General features: G+C 47.8%; 1 long non-coding RNA gene across 1 annotated transcript; it reads right to left on the bottom strand.

The window, feature by feature from the left end:
- Nucleotides 1–601: 601 nt before the first annotated feature.
- Nucleotides 602–11,700, bottom strand: LOC133271174 (uncharacterized). Its single transcript, XR_009744023.1, has 3 exons — nt 9,167–11,700; nt 5,769–5,900; nt 602–3,154 (listed from the first exon to the last, which is right to left on the bottom strand). It is a non-coding gene; the product is annotated as an uncharacterized LOC133271174 (long non-coding RNA).
- Nucleotides 11,701–19,138: the final 7,438 nt, after the last annotated feature.

Raw genomic sequence — 19,138 nt, forward strand, 5'->3', positions numbered from 1 at the left:
GAACATATATGTGTGTCTATAGAACATGTATGTGCGTCTATAGACCATGTATGTGTGTCTATAAAAGTATATGTGTGTCTATAGAACATATATGTGCGTCTACAGACTGTATATGTGTCTATAGAACATATATGTGTGTCTATAGAACATATATGTTTGTCCATAGACTTTGTATGTGTGTCTATAGACCATATATGTGTGTCTATAGACCGTGTATGTGCATCTATAGAACATATATGTTTGTCTATAAACCGTGTATGTGTGTCTATAGAGCATATATGTTTGTCTATAAACGATGTATGTGTGTCTATAGAACATATATGTTTGTCTATAGACCGTGTATGTGTGTCTATAGAACATACATGTGCATCTAGAGACTGTGCATATGTGTCTATAGAACATGTATGTATGTCTATAGACTGTATATGTGTGTCTATAGACCGTGTATGTGTGTCTATAGACCGTGTATGTGTGTCTATAGACCGTGTATGTATGTTTATAGACCGTATGTGTGTGTCTATAGACTGTGTATGTGTGTCTGTAGAACGTATATGTGTGAACCCCCCCCCCAAACTTCACTTATGTCCCAGGTTACCCCCACCCCAGGCCCCCCGAAGGGGAGTTTCAGGCTCTGCCCTGTGGGAGCTCGTTCCCCAGGATTCCCAACAGCGCAGCGCTGCTGTGAGATAGAACCGCTTTCTTCAGTTAAAACAGTGCTAATTGCATGGCATGCTCTGTACCGTGCACATCCTTTCAGTCCCAGAGGCCCTCCAGTCAAACACGTTGCAGGAGCTGTCTTGCGCTGCTTCAGTTGCTGCAGAAGGTTTAAATCCAGGTTAAAGATGTTCTTCCAGTCACAGGCTGCCATCGTCTCGTAAATCCATTCAGCTAGCCAGCTTTCCCGGTCGTTCAAAACCATTGGGACCACAGAACCACCACAGATGAGGCGTGCGGATGCTCCCCACTGCACAGCCCTTATAATTTACCTAACTTGAAGGAATTTAGGCTGCAACTTTCTGCTTCGGCAGGCTGTGGTCTGAATGCTCCAAGTCCTTTGGCTCTTCCAAGGCGGAAAGCAAAGGAGTATTGTGTCGGTCATCCTCAGGCTTGCTGTGGTGTTTTGGACTGTAACTCTAGAAATAGGGTCTTACAACTTGGTGTGAGACGGCCTTTATGGTGTTTTAGATAAACCCACCCAAGTTAGCCTTATTACTGGGTTTAAAGAACAGCAGCTTACAGCGCACAGCAAAAATCATGCCTGGTTCTGGATGCTGAGGTCTCTCAAGGCGCTGCTCAGCAGCTCACTTGAAACTTCAGCCCCCAGGTAAGAAAAGCCTTCCCTTGTAGTGCAGCAGCAATGGGACACATGAACACAACCCCTTTCTGTCAGTCCCCATTGGCCCTAAGTGCCTTGGCAGCTGTTAGCCCCGCTGCTCTGGCACCCAGTGCACTCCCTGCCAGGAGTTCACCTATGGATCCCACTTCAGCTAAGTGCACGGGCTGCCTTAAGGGATATTTTGAAGGTCACTGTGTTACTTGGTCACAATGTCACAAACATCCAAAGTGAGGCATTCCATACCAATTTATGGAGCTTTCTTGCACGTGCATATTCTAATGCAGTTCTTAATTATGTACTCACAATCTGTTTTCCATATGACACCTGCAGCCCATGGACCTGCTCTGTAAGTCAAATAGGAAACAAAGTTTGGCCAGATCTCCATCTTCAGAACCAAAAGCTGCCCACAGCACGATAAAAGGGCTTTAACATACAGGCTGAGGACAGGATAAAACTCTTCCAAAGAGCAGGATTCTCTCCTTGCTCTTGCCACAGGCTTCGTAACGCAAACGAACTCATTAAACCAAACTTCTGGCTGCTGAGGGTTGTGTTGCCCACAGTGTAGCCTGAAACCTTTTGCCTGAATTGCTGACATCCATCTTAGTACAGCTGGAAGCAGCGGGTGCTGCGCTTGCATGCACGAAGTGCTGTATCATGTTAAATGCTCTGAAAACGCAGACATTCTGCTCCTCAGATGGACTACCCCGAATTAGTCAAAACTGACCTTAATCCATCCATGTGTCACCCTGACCCATCTTCATAACGGGTGTTTGGGGAAGGATTAATGAAGGTGCTGAAGCACTGACGCAGGGTAGTGGAAAGAACTGTAGGAAAAGCCATGAGGAAATTAATAATCCTGTCTCTGGAGGAACCTGGCAATGGTCCTGTGCAGTGCACCATAACCCTACAGCCCTTCTGGCCATTCCTCCAGGACTTCTGGACAACCCCTCTAAAGGAGGTCATGGAATATCAAAACCCAGTTCCTTGGTGCAGATGGGTTGTGTGCTGCAGGTCACAGCATCCCTCGGTGCAACCTCTAAGCATTTTTGCTATGCAGAAGAGGAGCACCTTGTTCTGGCTTTGGAAAGTGCACACAGAAAGAGTGGAGCTGTGTTTCCTACTGCTGCGGAATCCAGAAGTGGTCAGACATGTGGATAATGTGCTGAGCTCAGGCCTAGCATCGTGTGCTGAACAATAGGAACAAGCCAGCATTGCGGAGCCCCTCGCTGCATCTCGCTCCCTGCACACCATATAGAGATGCAGAAGAAAAACAGCGTGTCAACATGCAATTACAATCATCTCCTGCTTCAACAATAGGGTGCAGATGAAAGTTGTGCCAACAAGAGTTCGGACATTTCTGCATTTTGAGTACTTTCCTGGTCAGTAGCTTAGCAGATTTTTGCCTACCATATATACACACTTAAACAAAACTCATATATAGGTGCATGCATGTAACACAGACAAACAAAACACACAGGTAACACCTGAAGGATAGCTCTGCAGAAAGGTCGTGTGTATGATCTGCATGATACTCAGCTTACATAGCATGACATTTATGTAACACTTACAGGCGTTGTCAGCTGGCATTTGCCCAGAGAAGAAATAAATCTAATAATAAAAACAACCAAAACCCAGGCATTTTAAAGGAAATAATACTGCACAAATCCTCTGAAAGGACAGAGTTGTCTACACAACAAAGACTCAGCTGATTGATGCTAAAATAAGCAGTTATGCAACAAGTGAGAAATACAATCTCCAGGGAAGAAAACAGCAATGTTTTCCTTTCATCTTCATTCACCAGTGCTTATTTTTGCAAACCTAAAAGGAAAAATATAGGTAACCTCTCAATAATGAGCACCTAAGTAGAATTAACAGGTATTTGAAAGCGAAGGATGGAATCTCTATGAGCTTTGGATGAGTTCTGCAGAGCTAAAGCCTGTTGCTGGCATGACAAGGTGTGAACACATTGACTTTAGGGGTGAATTGGCTCACCTACAGCTACGACTACAAAACTGTTAAAGCAGCTTTAGGACAGCAAAGCTTATAAAATAGATCATCTCCCAATGCTTTGGTGTAATAAAGCTTCTGACCAAGGCTTGGGACCCGTGAAAAATCAGTGCAGACGGATCTCATGGAAAGGAAGAAGAAAACCCAGTTGCCTTGTTGGCATCGAATTTGATTACTGCAGTGAATTAGCGCCAGACACACGGATAGGGCATGTCCAAGGGAGTGCAGGTAGTCCCCAGCTATCATGAAAGTCCAATGTTGTTTTGAAGACCTTCAGAAACAACCTGTTTCACAACTTGAAAACAGCACAGGAGACACATGGCTGGTAATTTACTGCCTTGGATACCCTCTTGTGAAGCCTCTGGTTGCCAGAAGTCATCAATATAGCCTCAAGTCATCAATATAGCCTCAAGTCATCAATATAGCCTCATGGCTACTTTGATTTCTATCAAGGGCCAGAACAATACACAGCCATTCCAGGAGGGGAGCACAAAGATGATGAAACTTGCCTCCATGTCCCAGGTAGGGTCATCCAATAGCCCACCTACAGCCAGGATATTTAGTTTTTATTGCGATAGGTGTTAATTTGGAGAGTAGGAAGCAGATGCTGCGGAAGGAAAAAGAACAAGCTCTGTTCTGAATTACAATAATAATCATTCCCGTCTTCGAGAGTGAGCTACTAAGGAAAGATCAAGGGAGAGATGGCTGCTATGGTCATTATATGAACTAATCCCTTTTCTCATTCATTCGGCATAATTGTGTTCCTCTCTGAAGCTAAGGGAAAATGTGCTTACAGGAGAAGAAAATGTGATTTGGCAGCTCAGAGGATAGTGAGATTTTGTTTGCAGTCTCAATTACCTGCAGTAGGTAGGAATTTGGTACCAAAATAAACTGTAAACAGAAAAAAAAAACAGTGGATATAACATTACAAATGTCCTTCCCTTGATGGATAGCTCAAACATTCCCTATGTTCTAGCAACAGCTGCTTTAATATCTTGTAAAGAAATGGCAGCCTCTCTGTCTGAAGGGATTACCTTTAAGGGATGCATCGGTAAGTGGTTTTGTGCAAAGATGCTCACGTTCTTGTGGGGTTTATGCACTGATTTTTTTCCTGCCAAATGTTAAGCTTGGTTTTCTGCTGGTTTTGGTTTCCCTGTTTCCTGTAAGTTCACTTCTATTGCAAAGTACATCTAGTATATCACATGTTTCCTGCAGTCCCCAGACTGGAAGAACTGGGGTTTTCATAGGGTGGATGTGGGGAAATAAGGAGCATCAGTGATGAGCTGAACAGCTTCAGTGATGCTCCTGCGACAGAAGACCTGTTGTGGCTCCTCCTGCTTTGGATACATCCCTAGGCATCCCAGAAGACTTCCCCTACACACTTCCCCACTTTGCTCCCTTTCGGGAGGCATTTCAAACTTTCCACATTAGATATGGAGATGGGATAACACAGCTGTTCAGACCTTCACATGAAGATGTTTGACTGCTACGGGCAAACTCAGCAGTTCTGGGTGATGGATGATGAACATAGAAGTGGATTTAGAATAGTTCAGTTGGAAAGGACCTACAAGGATCATTTATCCCAGCTACCTAAGAACCTCTTCCCTCCCTCATGAAAGGCTATCCCAGAGGCAGGACATGCCATTGCAAACCTTTTCCCTGCTCATTCCCACCCTGCGATGCAGGAGAGGATCCACATAGGTGTAAAAGCAGTTCTGGTTTACTCCCCTGAGCAAGCCAACAGGGTTCTCCTCCTCCCACAGCTAAGGGCAACAGCCAAGGTACCAGTGGGTGTCTTCCTACCTGCAGATCCCACCACACAACATGCCATTACTTTCTCAATTAAAACCAAAGAGAGACATTAAGGATGTAAGTCGCGATTCAATGCACTGAGCAGGACGTATGCGAAGCAATACATGCATCAGGACTGCATTAAACCACATTTTAGACGGATTCCCTCTAGGCATTCAGTTCATAACCGAGTTGGCTATTCCCCTGTATTCCTCCGGAGTTGGAAGGTGTGAAAAAGACATTTCCATTTCATTGACTAAGTTCCCAAGGGGAGAGTTTATGAAAGTGCAAGTGCATAATTTACTGCCTGACAGGATAAAGATGGTATCTGGGTTTAAAAAAAGAGTGTACCCTGAAAACCAAAATTGCTAGAGCAGGCATTAGTTTTCCATAAGCACCGTATTTTAGAAGCATTTAATTTAGCTTAGAAGCTCTGTTAAAAATACATGCATTGTAAATTGCAGCTGTATAACACGATATTTATCAGATAATGTCACCAAATAGGCTCCTGTTGCAATATAAATGCCAAAGGAGTTATAGAAAATAAGTGTTGAAGTGGAGAGCTTCCTTTTTGAAAGTGGAAAACCATTATCTCATCCAAAAGTCATAAATAAAGCGATGAGGGTTTGCTTACAGGGTTGATTTTAACCATAGGGGGGTTGCCACAGACACTCCATCTCCTGAGTGATGTTCCCAAGCAGCAAACTTATCCTGGATGCTTCGAGCAGAGAGGGATGTGGGATGGGCGATGATGACTCGGAAGGACCTAAGAGTAGCCAAAAGGACAAATCAGGTGTTAATGCATTTGGGGAAAAGAGATGAAGGTGGAAAGTGAAGGATTTCCTGAGATTTACAACTTCACACAGTATTCATCAGGATTGAACACAGGCAGGACCTGATACAAAATGCCACAATCCGAGCTTCTCAAAAGGATGCCCAAAAGCTGGCTCCAAAAGCCCCATGTTTAGACACATAAATGCACGGTCTGGTTTTCAGAGGATGGAGCACCTGGCAATTCCTATTGATTTCTTCAGGGTTTGGATCAAGTTGTGCATGTGCAGCACTACTTATTAGCAGAAGGTACAAAGGGCTGTGAGAGAGGGAGGGTAAATAAGATTTCAGATCCAACATCTCCGCCTTCTGCTCCTCTGATGGAAGACATTGATCCGGTCTTTTTTGTCTCCTGTTAGAACAGGACTGAAATAAGGCTCGTGCTGCCATTCATGCACATTGACAAATTGCTTTGCTGAGCAAGATGCTGAGTCCTGTCTATCTCAGGTGCTTTTTGTACCATAGGTCCATGTGCTGCTGGCGGTCCCAAGACTGGATAACACCAGAACCACCACATGAACTCTCTTCTCCACTTCCACAGAAGCACAGTACTTTGGAGGAGGAGGAGCAGACAGAGAGCATCCACTGCCCCAGGCTCCTCTGGAGTAATCCTGCTAATTTTATTTCAGTCATTCTGGGTTTGACCCAGCCACGTTTTATGGGATTTGTAGTTTTCTAATTCACTTTTAGGCTGCTTAGTTGGGAGCAAAGTAAATCCAAGGAAGCTGCAGCCATCCCATTTCATCGTGTCTCTAAAGCCGGAACGGCCACCGACCTGGAATCCCTGCAGCCCTCTCTTGGCTTTGTGAATTGAACCTGTTGTGGTTCTGCTCCTCTTTCAGCCGCTTCTTGAATGACTCATGTGGTTATTGCCTGTTTCTTCCTCCCTCTGCTGCTCATTGCATTTTCCTTTGGACAATCCAGTCCACTGATCCTCTTCAGTGATTATATTAGAATCATAGAATCACAGAACAGTTTGGGTTGGAAAGGACCTTAAGATCATCCAGTTCCAACCCCCCTGCCGTGGGCAGGGACACCTCACACTAAACCATCTCACCCAAGGCCTCGTCCAGCCTGGTCTTGAACACTGCCAGGGATGGAGCATTCACAACCTCCCTGGGCAACCCATTCCAGTGCCTCAGCACCCTCACAGGAAAGAACTTCCTCCTTAGATCCAATCTAAACTTCCCCTGTTTCAGTTTAACCCGTTACCCCTTGTCTGTCACTACAGTCCCTAATGAAGAGTCCCTCCCCAGCATCCCTATAGACCCCTTTCAGATACTGGAAGCTGCTCTGAGGTCTCCACACAGCCTTCTCTTCTCCAGGCTGAACAGCCCCAACTTTCCCAGCCTATCTTCATACCAAGTTGCTGGTTATCCACCTCTCCACTCTTGCTCATCTCTCTCCATTGCAGAGAACGCTTCAGTTGGCCCCATAATATCACACCCCAGGCAGCACAATCAAAACCGAGATTGACGTGCTGAGCTGAACCCCTCATTCTTCTCACCCAACTTCCCCATCCACTCTCCCAGTCAGAAGAGCAATGTACGCCTGGCACAGCTCAACCAATGCCCTGTCAAAAGCACTTTACGATGAGTGAGATGATGAATGCTGCAAATATGTGTTTAACTTCTACATACAAGAAGTGGCTGGCTGGCTGGCTGGGCAGCTGATTCCCTGGCTCGTCAGCCGTGGAGGGGAAACAGAACACACCAGGACATGTTTCTAGGCCACATGCAGAAGAACTTATTCAGTACTGGTAGCTCCTTGCAGAGGGGATCCCAAACTGAACAGCAAGCACAGAGGACCTCAAGGTTGTGCACCCTGTTTGTAAGATATCACAGCAACAAGAGCATGAGGACTTCCAAAGCCATGGAGTCCATCTCCTAGGATGGGCTTAGAGCCCTTCCACAGAGGATGTACAAGCTGTTGATGTGAATTTACCTTTGCCCTGTGCAAACAGGCTCCGAGCAGTGATTCAGAGAAAACTCCAGGAACAAGCTCACCAACAAGGGTTTCAAGTCGATAAGCGGGTATTCTTTATTGCGGTGCCGGGAGACACAAGGGATAGCTCCTCCTAACGTGTATCGCCCTGCTGCTCTACAGGCCATCCTTATGTAGTCCCTGGGCATACATGCATTACATATTCATGAGGCTACACATGGGTTACATCGTTTTCCTGAAGGTTCCCCGCATGCATGCACAAAGGTGGTGGTGGTCTCTGAGGGTCCTTTACTTCTCCCAAGAATCTTCATCACTTCTGGCAGTCTTTGAAGCACCAACTTAATTACATCACGGACACAGCAATAAACCTGTCCTACTTATCAGTTAGTTTAACTGCTTCCATCCTGGACATCTGCTAGTCCCTGATACTCCCCAGTAGATGTTTACACCAGCTTAATGGGTTCATTGACACCACAAACACAGCAATCATCCTGTCCTACCGATCAGTTAGTGTAACTGTGCCCATCCTGGACATCTGCTAGTCCCCGATGCTCCCCATCCCCAGGTCCTGTTTTTCTATTCTGTTTTTCTTACACTTTTTGTACTAAGGTCCTAAGGACCTAAACCCCTGTCATCTACCTTCAAGCACTGCAGTTATTGTCCATTACAAAGCCATCAAACTTCAAGTTACTTAGGACTGATTACATTGTGCTTTTGTGCCTCCTTGTCTCAGCAGCCACCCATCTGCCTGAGCCATTCTCTGGTGAGCTCCACAAATGACATACAACCAAAGCAGCATGCTGGGACTTTAATGCATTGTATATGCAACGCATCCCCTCCTTTACAGTGGTTATAATCTCCTAATCAATCGTACCTGGTAGTGGAAGTTTCACACTAATGACTTCCTTATTATGGATGGAGACACCTTTCAGAGCTAATGAGCAGAAACAAGACCGCTCAGCTCCTACCTGAGGAGGTGACTCCACGGTCACCACCAGCACTCGGAGCAGAGCTGTAGTGATGGCTGCAGCACAGCAAATGCACAGGAGTCAGTCTGTGCTGCCCTTGCCTTTGAGGCCTGAGTTCAGAAAGGCCTTTAAGGATCCCAGCTCATGCCCACCTAACAGCAGGGAGGAGAGTTACCCATCACACTGTTGCATCACCCTGCCCTGCAATACAAGCTGGGACTGCAGCCCAGGGGAAGCCTTGCTTTCCCCATCTGGAAGTGTGAAAGCAAAGGTTCAAGTTCAATTCTACCTTGACAACCAGGAGAAAACAGCGAGTTCCACGGGTCATTCCCAAGCTGGTCCCGCAGGGCAGGAGCAGTGGGTGAGCCAGGAAGGATGCTCAGCATCCATCCCGCAGTGCCCGGGGTGGTGGCATCTGCCCTGGTACCTCTGGGAGCAGCCCAGCACAAGCGTGGCTGCTGAAGGAGAAACAAACAAGCACATGAGTCACAAAGGCAGGCAGCATATGATGGGGACAGGTACTTATGCAAATCGACTGTTAACACCCAGCCAGACAGAGCTGATAAGCCTCCTAGGCCAGCTGGAGGCTTCTTCATCCAGCTGGGCGGGGGAGGAGGAGGAGGACGGCGTTAGGACAACAATAGGAAACCGCAAAGCAAGAGCAGGGCAGCCCTGGGAGGGTTGCACAGGGTTTCGGTACCCATCTGCTCTACCCTGCCATGCCACCGTGCCCCTGCGCTGGTCAGCCGCAGCAACCGCGCTCCTCTCTGCTCCCAGAAGCATCCTGCGGTGCGGATGCAGGTTTGCATGTGGTGCCTGTCACCCACGCCTCCTGGGAACAAAGTTTGCATCTCCCTGCGTGCCCTTGGGAGCAAGGAAAAGCATCACGCAGCAAAGTGTCCCAGACTTACGAGCCTGCACCACAGGGGAGCCTTGAACTGCCCCCATAACTTCTCCGCTGCCCCTTTGTCGATCAGTCACCTCCAGGAGCATAAATGAGGCAAAACATCCTCCTGCAGCGCTGCCGGGGATCCCGCAGGAAGCTTCCTATCTGCCTGGCTGGGCTGCTGATAATCAGATAGAGGGGGCTTAAAAGAATCAAGCCTAAGCAGCTGAAATGCAAACGGGAATAGGTAATGGGGTCAGGAAACAAACACTGTGCAGCCAGGGCATAGCCGGAGGGTCTGCAGGGCCAGTGGATAGAGACCATGCATGTACTCAGGGCTTGCTGAGCCAGGAGCTGTGGTGCTTCTTCAGGATGCTCAAGAACTAGAGACTCGGGTCTCATCTTTCTCTGGTATTAGGAAACCATATGAAAGACCCTGTGTGTTTCAGAGAGCACTGAGACATGTGGCTCCTTCCCTGCCATTGCATCCATCACCACAAGCCTGAGTTGTAGAAGGAAGGATTTCGCTGTCCCAGAGCTCCATTAGTCTCCAGTCCTCGCACTGCCAGCAGCTCAGAGGATGCAGGACACATCCCTGCTCCTGTAACATCGCCATGCACGTGGTCCCCTGCCCCACACTGGCTCTGCCACCACCATCACCTGCCCTACCCATGGGCAGGGAAGAGGGGACAGAAGCACCAAGGGAAGGGGGATTGCTGGATTTAGGGACATTTGTTTCTCCCGCCGCTCAGATTCCCAGCTCGTGTTAATGATGTAATGCTCCAGTGGTGAGAAGCCAAAGTCTGCCCTTCCTACGGTATTCCCTTAGGGAAAAGCTATTACTGCAACGTAAAACTGAGCACTGGACCAGGCTGGTGATTCACCAGAGAAGATGCCTCTGCTTTTCCCTATTCAGCGAGGGAGAGATGAATGTTGTGAGGTTTGAAAGAAAAACTGAGAAAGCCTTTAATTAATCCCAGGAGGTTAAACCATGCCAGATAGGGACGGGATTCCTTCTCTGCCTCCTTTCTGGAGCGGGAACACGCTGCTGCCTTCCTGCCGCAGTGCTTTCCAGGGCATCCTCCAGTCCCTAGAGGGGAATCCAAAGCATTTTCCAAAGCTCCTTTGCCATGGAAGCCTCGCTGCTGTCCCAGGGCATTGAGGAGACCAGGAGCCTCCTCTGGCAATCCCCGCATCAGCGCAGGCTGTTGGAAGCTCCTACCTGCTGGGAGGAAACGCCGGAGTTCAAGGTCAGGTTGGTTTGTCTCCCATCCTGACAAGCACAAGCTGTTACACAATATCCAGGAAGTCACTTCTATCATCAGGCTCGATTCAATTTATAAGATTAAGAGCATGGAAAAAGCCCAAATAGCAGTGCTGGAAGGTGCTGGCACTAACCGGGACGCTGCTTGCTTTGGACAAGGATTGCTCTTAGGGTCTCTTATTGCCATGAATCAGTAGGGGCAGGATACAAAGTGTGCTGCTGCTGCTGATGATGAGAAAACCTAACTCCTGCTTATACAGAAGGAAATGGAGAACAGGGTTTAGAGCAACTTATGTGGTTCCTACAGCAGCTCCCGCATAAACATCTCCAGCCTGGGAGCATCCCATGATGTAAAGCCAGGGCTTGATCCCTGGCAGAAGGCAGGGAGTGCAGCTCCATTGCCAGCAGTACCTGTGCTTGGAGCATCCTGCTCTAGTGGAAGGTGTCCCTGCCTGTGGCAGGGGTTGCAACTGGATGAGCTTTAAGGTCCCTTCCAACCCAAACCAATCTGGGATTCTATGCCTGATTCATCCCACAGAGCAGGGGCCCCTGCCAGAGATCACACCAAAACTTTACCTGCCTTCTTGACACCTTTTCCAACCAAGATCCTCATAAAGCTGCAGTAATACAGCAATTCTGTGGCTGAATAATTGCCAGAATTGAGACTAGTTCAGACCAGGAAAAATAGCAAATTTAGTTTCCAGGGCTGTGAACTCCCTTAATTCAGTGCCCCATTTATAGACACTATATACAGAAGAGTGTAGTAACAAGGAGCTATGGAGTTTGATAACGGCTAAGGGAGAACCTGAGGTTTCAAAGAGAGCATTTGCTAGGTCAGCTATGGGAAGGACCACAACAACCTGAGCGCCTGCTATGGCTCTTCCTTTTACTGACTGCATTTCTCCTTGAAGCTGGGCACTGCGGACTGCGCTCCGTGTTGATTCCGATTAGCGAGTGGCGGTAATTAAACCTCTGGAGCATTCGGTTCAACCAAGTGCCTGCGGTTTATCTTGCTGCCAAACGGAGAGCGGGATTGGGAGTTTTCACAGTAAATAGAAACTCTTGGCTGCTCCACAGGAAATCCATTCCCTCTGCCTATAGAGGCGAGAACATCCTCCTGCGTCGTTTCTCCTGCCCTTTCACCAATGCACACACTCATTGAGGAAGCTTCTGCACACTGGCCACCCTGTAATGTTTCTAATGTGGCTCCTTAATAGCACTTTTAATCCAGGGACCTGCAGCCTTACCTCCATGTAAGAAAACACAGAGTTTTGCTCCAGTGTTGTAAGTGGCAATAACCCAGCACCCAGCTTCAAGGTCTGTCCGCCAGCTACATCCATGCCCTGGCTCTCAAGTAACACTTTCACCTACAAACAGAGAGGAATGGTGCAAATCTACTCCATTCTTAGACTCAAGTTTGGTGACAACAGCCCCAGGTCTGCATCACCACACACCTATAGCTCAGGAATTGGGCAAATACAGCCATTTCAGGGCACAGCTATAGGCAAGCCATCTAAGAGTGGTTGGTTTTCACCGTGTATCACCTTGAGCATGCTTGAACAAGCAACCTGAAGAGGTGCATCCCTTAAATCCACTGTTTCATTGCATTGAACAGCAATATATTGCTGGAGTAGGATCGCGACACTCAGCAGCACCAGCAGAAGGCTGCAAGGCTGCAGCGTGCGCTGGCTCCGTGGCCCCAGGTGCTTTGGGAGATGAGCTATTGCGATAATACAACAGCTGTTTGTGCAGGGGATCGGGCTCAGTCGCTCTCAAAGCCCAGCCCTTGCCACAAAGGCTTTCATCCTTTGCTTTCAGAGTAAAGTGCATCCTCCCTGCCCAGAGCAGCATCAGGTTTACCACAAAATACCTGCAGCATTTGATGTCTGCAGAGGCAGGCATTACTCACCCTGTTGCTTCTTATGCAAACGTGGTACCGCAGCTGGGATAGCAGAGAGAGGAGCCTGAACAGAGAGATGCCCATCACCTGGGGCTCTGTTTCCCAGCAGAAAAGTCCTCCTGCAGATCCTCCTTGCTGTGTTATAGCATTGGGAGCTGAATGTTCAACCTGCTCTAGTGGAAGGTGTCCCTGGGGTTGGAGCTGGATGAGCTTTAAGGTCCCTTCCAACCCAAACCAGTCTGGGATACTTTGCAGATGGCTTCTGATTTGAAAAGGATCACAAAGTCATCACCTATTTTGGAGCAATCAGTGCTTGCTCTTTAAAGTATGAATTACCCTATTACGCATAATAAAGGAAAACTAAAGGAAATATTGCTACTCAATTGCTACCTGGATCCAGGTTTTCACACCTTGTTTGCATCATTCCATCCTGGGATATGATGCTCTCCAACTTCAACTGATAAATCCCCCCCCCGCCCCGTACCCAACTGTTCTACACCCTGGTTTTATACTCCAACAGGAACAAACTGAAAAATCAATATAAAAGCAATTTTTTTTTTCCCCAGCCAAACAGATTTAGGAAGAATAAAAATCAACTTCATCACATTCCCAGATGTAAATGTTTGGGGGAGGAGAAAAACCGCCAATATCCTGCATTGACAGGACAAATACAAAGTCATCTTTGAAAGACTCCTCTAGGGATTACTCTGCATTGTGACATTAAGGGGAACGTTCCTTGAGTGCGTCTCTTCTTGGGAATGGGGAAATGGAAAAGAGAACTCAAAAGGGTAAACTGGAAAAAGGGAAGCAAGCATCTAGGGTTTAATCATTGCTCTTTTCTCCACTGACCATTGCCACATTTATCGGGGTGATGGCCAGAGCCAGAAGGGACAAACCACCACAAGGCAAGATATTCCCAGAGTAATTCTTCTGCTAGGAAGTGGAAACAGCAAAAGGAACCTCGCTGGTGTGAAGCTGGTGGGAGATGATGGAGAATCAGGCTGATGGAATACCCCCCACAGCGACCTGTATTCTATGGCACTGGGCGAGTTACCAGGATCAGTAATGATATAAAGATCCATTCATCAAAAAATAGATGGCAAAAACACTCCGATAACGCAAAGAGATAGCAACAGCTCCACAGAACAGCTCAGATCACCGCTTTCTACCCCTCCTGGTAAGCCAGGTATAGGTTGTTTGCTGCCATCCTCCCTCTTTTCCCCCTCAGTCAGGGACAACCTCCATCTCTCTCTTAGAGACTCCCTAACCTCTCACTTAGGCCCACAGTCTCACCCACCACAGGCAGGCTGGTTTGCTTTGGAACCATGTCTCAAGCTTGCCTTTATAAACATCTAAACCCCTTTCTCTCTCTCTGTTCTCCACTAAGCCTCCCTCTTCATCCATCAGTTATCGTCATCTCCCGTTCCAGCAGCTGCCCTCAAGACCACATCAATTCACTCCACAGTCACTCTGGTCCTCTGCTTACATAATTCAGAAGCTTCTTGCCTTCCCCTCTGTATTCCTGTTACCTTTCCACATCTCCTCTTACCTCGCTGAACCAATAACCCACCTACCATACGGCCAGCCCATCACCTTTGCCCCACCAGCCTCTAGAATCTGTCTGTCAGCTCCTTCCCTAAGCGCAGCCTCACTTTCTGCCCAGCTTTCTTTTAAGCCTGGGAAAACCTTCCCGATAAAATCTGAGCAGCCACTCCTTCCTCCTCCTCCTCCAAAACCATCCCTGCAACTCCCTCCTGCCAAAAATCCCTTCCAAACACAACCTTGCCTATGGCTGGGCAACGGAGGAGCTAAGGTTTTCTCTCCTCCCTCCATTCTCAGCCAAGCATCAGCCCAACCAAGTCACACCACCCAAGAAGGGTCCTTGCCTTTTGTACATCTGTATTTTGTATGCTGTATGACCGCTGTTATTACTGCCTGCAGAACACAAGTCCCCAGGGCAGGGATTGCCTTTCTTTAAACCCTGCTTCTGCAAAGCACCTAACGCAGCAGCCATGGCTCAGGTCCCTGTGCATGCTCCCAAATACGAACATGCACTGGTAACAGAGGTACAGCAGAGCTGGGAACTACCAGTGAACTGCAGTTGTCACTGGTGCAGAACGGGAGGGCAAACAAAGATCAGTTGGACAAGAGTGAGGGTGAGATTGTCAGGGCAATCCCAGGCACAGCTACAGGCTGGGCAGAGAAGAGATTCAGAGCAGCCCTGCGGAGAAGGACTTGGGGGTGTTGGTTGATGAGAAAATGAACATGGGCCGCCTTCAGTGTGTGCTTGCATCACAGAAAGCAACCGTATCCTGGGCTGCATCCAAAGCAGCGTGACCAGCAGGTCGAAGGGGGTGATCCTGCCCCTCTGCTCTGCTCTTGTGAGACCTCACCTGGAGCATTGTGTGCAGTTCTGGTGTCCTCAACATAAAAAGGACATGGAACTGTTGGAACAAGTCCAGAGGAGCCCACGAGGATGATCAGGGACTGGAGCACCTCCTGTATGGAGACAGGCTGAGGAAGTTGGGGCTGTTCAGCCTGGAGAAGAGAAGGCTGCGTGGAGACCTCAGAGCAGCTTCCAGTATCTGAAAGGGACCTATAAGGATGCTGGAGAGGGACTCTTCATTAGGGACTGCAGTGACAGGACAAGGGGTAACGGGTTAAAACTGAAACAGGGGAAGTTTAGATTGGATCTAAGGAGGAAATTCTTTCCTGTGAGGGTGGTGAGGCACTGGAATGGGTTGTCCAGGGAGGTTGTGAATGCTCCATCCCTGGCAGTGTTCAAGACCAGGCTGGATGAGGCCTTGGGTGAGATGGTTTAGTGTGAGGTGTCCCTGCCCATGGCAGGGGGTTGGAACTGGATGATCTTAAGGTCCTTTCCAACCCTAACTATTCTATGATTCTATACAAGCACAGAGCACAAACTGCTGCTATCAGGTGTGGGAGAAGCGACCGTCAGTGCTTCCAGAAGCTCGTGTTTTTCCATGCTCCAGCCCATCACTGTTAGAAGCGCCCTGGTTTCCATGCACTTACAGCAAACTTTGCTTTCAGCACAAACCCAGGGCTTTGAGCCTTCACTTCTAAACCAACCCCCTATTATGATCACTAAAATGTCAGAGCTAATTAAGAAGAGGAAGCTGTGCATAACGCAGCCAAGATGCGCATCTGCCACCCAAGAGAAAGTCTTCCTCTTGAAGCAGGTAGCTAGGCTGGCAATTTGGTCAGCCCTGAATTACGTGCTGGAGTGCTAACTTCCCTTGTGGTTGTAAAGAAAAGAAAGGCTTGAAAAACATGATTTTAAATGATGCCCAGGGGTATATTTAAAGAACAACTAAGCCCAATTCCACCCTGGCTGCTGGAGCACCAGTGGGGCTGCACAGCAGATAAGAAAGCACAGCTTTTGGCCAACTAGTTTTAACCATCACTATGGAATATTGATGCCATATCGAGTACACATCTATATTCTGGTGTAGCAACTGAATTACACTGATTTATGAAGCTGATAGCGTGCACCCGTGCCAAGCTACCAGGTAATTGATCAGCTGCCTGGGCTGAACTTCAACATGCAATTTCCAGCACCATTTGACTGATCAGCAATACCATAATTGGTTGCAAATGTCCTTCCTTCTCGTTGTTGTGTTAAGTGGCTTTTGCATTAACACAGCAGAGCCAAGTAAATAAATAGGACTTTACTATTGGGCTGAAGGCAGAGAATGGCTCAAAACTGGACCCAGGCTGAGATGGGACTGTGTAATATTGCCAGGCCAGCACTTCTTTTATCCCCTCCCCATTTTGCTGCAGTTGGAGCCCTGGTTGCTTCAGAAGAGATGTGCTTTTAGCAGAAGGGACTTGGCCAACCCTGTGCTCACCGAAATGCAAGTTTATTGAATCTCTGCCCCCAAATGCCTGAAGTCAATAGGTTTATTATTAGGCCAAGCCTTGATGTCTCTAGTCCTCAGATGCCCTGGCTATGAGAGGAAATCAGCCTCCAAGATGAGGCTCTCTGCTCTATAGAGCAGCATTTGGGCATCTGAATGAGCTGGCAAACTCCAGACTGGGCTGTGAGAGGTCGCACCTCATCCTCCAGCTGCTCTAACACCAGAGCCTAAACTGAACCAGATGGTGGCTCCCACCTCAGTTCAGATCCGCTACTGCAGGATGCTCAGCTCACAGCACTTGTAGAGGACCACATAAAGACCAGAAAGTGTCAGATATGAGACCAAGTAAGCTGCAAAGTTCCTGAAAATACCAACTCCAGCATCATATCTGTGAGCAAGGGCAACCACTGGAACAGGAGATGGGTAGAAGTGTGCTGCTGTGGCTCCACTTATCCCATGCAATAGCTCTGTACAGCACCAGGTCACCATGTGCCATTTCTGATTTCCAACAGAGATATAAAACATTAGTTTCTGGTGTACGATTCCTCAGTACCTGGTTTTTTAATGCTCTTCCCATCTCTTATTTCACCCTCTTCTATCGAGGTCAGCCCATTTCTGGCTATATTCTAAACACTTGGAACCGGCTTAGACCAGCGGATGAATAGTGGTTATCTGGTGACTTTACAGCAATGAAACATTAGTACAGACCTTTCACACCGAGTCACCACAACACAGGATGGAAGAAAAGGCAAGGAAATAAGTCAAAACGAATAAAAGCCTTGAGTCAGGAGAACTAATCTGTTATTTTCAAGTGTTCCCAGCAGTTCAGGACTTTATACCTTTGATACCTTTCAGCCCCTGGCCTCTGCCAAATAGAGCCATTGTTTTTCTCCCGTTAGCTCCCTGAGAATATCTGCCCGTGGCTTACTCCAGTGTGAATGAAATTAAAGACTAAGCTACTTAACTGATGGGTGCTCTTTGAACTATCCCATTCAAACCCCCAGGGTAGCAGCCCGTTGCAAACAGGCACACGTCATCCGATGGTTCTTAAACCTGTCCACGGAAGACATCAGGATGGAAGTGCTCAATACCTTTTGTTTTAAAGCCTTTTCTGGTGCAGGCTTTGAAGGGCTCTGGGCTGCTGCTACACAGAGCATCAAGCTCTGCAGCAGGAATAAAGCAGTTTGACTGAAGAGGTGGTGGACAAGGCATCGCTCCCTACCCGGTCAGGGCATACGTGGCACAGAGGCGAGCTCTGTGATTTTCTATGTGCTTTATAAAGAGTTTAGCATAGCCATTACTCAGCAAATAACCGAAAGAAACAGGTTTGTAATTGGTTTGTTGAGACAGTTGTAAGTTATTAGCATTTACTATGCCCTGGTGCATGCACAACCTGGGAAAAGCACCCTTCTTGTAAGGGCCTGTCCTGCAACTCCTGCTCAGAGCATTTGCTCCCGAGTGGGGTCAGAGACACCATAATTAATGTGATCAAGCAGCAGGCACCATCCCCTTGGATTTCATGTTGGAAGTGCTTTTCAGTGCCCAGTGCCTGGACCGTGCCAAGCCCCCACCTCCCTCCCATCCCAACCTGGCCACACAGCAGCTCCTTCCCGCATTGCTGACTACTTCTGCCCATTCAAACTGCTCCTTCTGCAGCCTGAATCCCTCCTTGGTACTTCACAGGGGCACAACCTCCCCAGAGCCTAGGGCATCGCTCCCAAAGCACACAGCACAACAGATGGCTTTTCATGCAAAGGACATTAAATCTGCCCTGGCTGATTGGAAGGGATGCATTAACCAAGCCGTGATGTGTTTCACCCCTGGCTCTTGATGGGGAAGGAGGTCGGTTTGGTTTGCAACAGCTCCAGAAGTCAGACATGAGAGGGAAACATGCAACAGCTTTCAATGATGTCTCAAGGGCAGCGGCTGCTTCTTGGCAGGAGCCTCTGCTGAGGCACCACTGAGCATCACTCCCACTCCCAGCACTGCTCTGCTGCCAGTGACTAAGCAGTTTCTATAAATCAAGCTGCAGCAGAGTTCAGAAGCCCAATAATAATACGCTGAAGATGTAAAATAACAACAATACGGTGGGGTTCATGGTAGGAAGGTCACAGAGAGGCGTAACGGGCGTTCTGATGGTGAGACTCGCAGCTTGGCTTTGAATAATTTCAACACAAATTTGATGCCTTCGAGCATAAGGAACTGGAATTAATGCAATTAAAACAGAGCAACGCTGCAATCCAAGTGGATTTTCTGCTTCTACCATTGCTGCTTCAACCTTTTCCTCCAAGCCCTTCATCTCTCATGTTAAAAGTGGGTGCCGTCACCTATGT

The sequence above is a fragment of the Pezoporus flaviventris genome, unplaced genomic scaffold (assembly GCF_033815535.1).
Source record: "Pezoporus flaviventris isolate CSIRO_AGI_PZ_B2104156 unplaced genomic scaffold, CSIRO_AGI_Pfla_v1 ptg000023l, whole genome shotgun sequence".
Classification (NCBI taxonomy): Eukaryota; Metazoa; Chordata; class Aves; order Psittaciformes; family Psittacidae; genus Pezoporus; species Pezoporus flaviventris.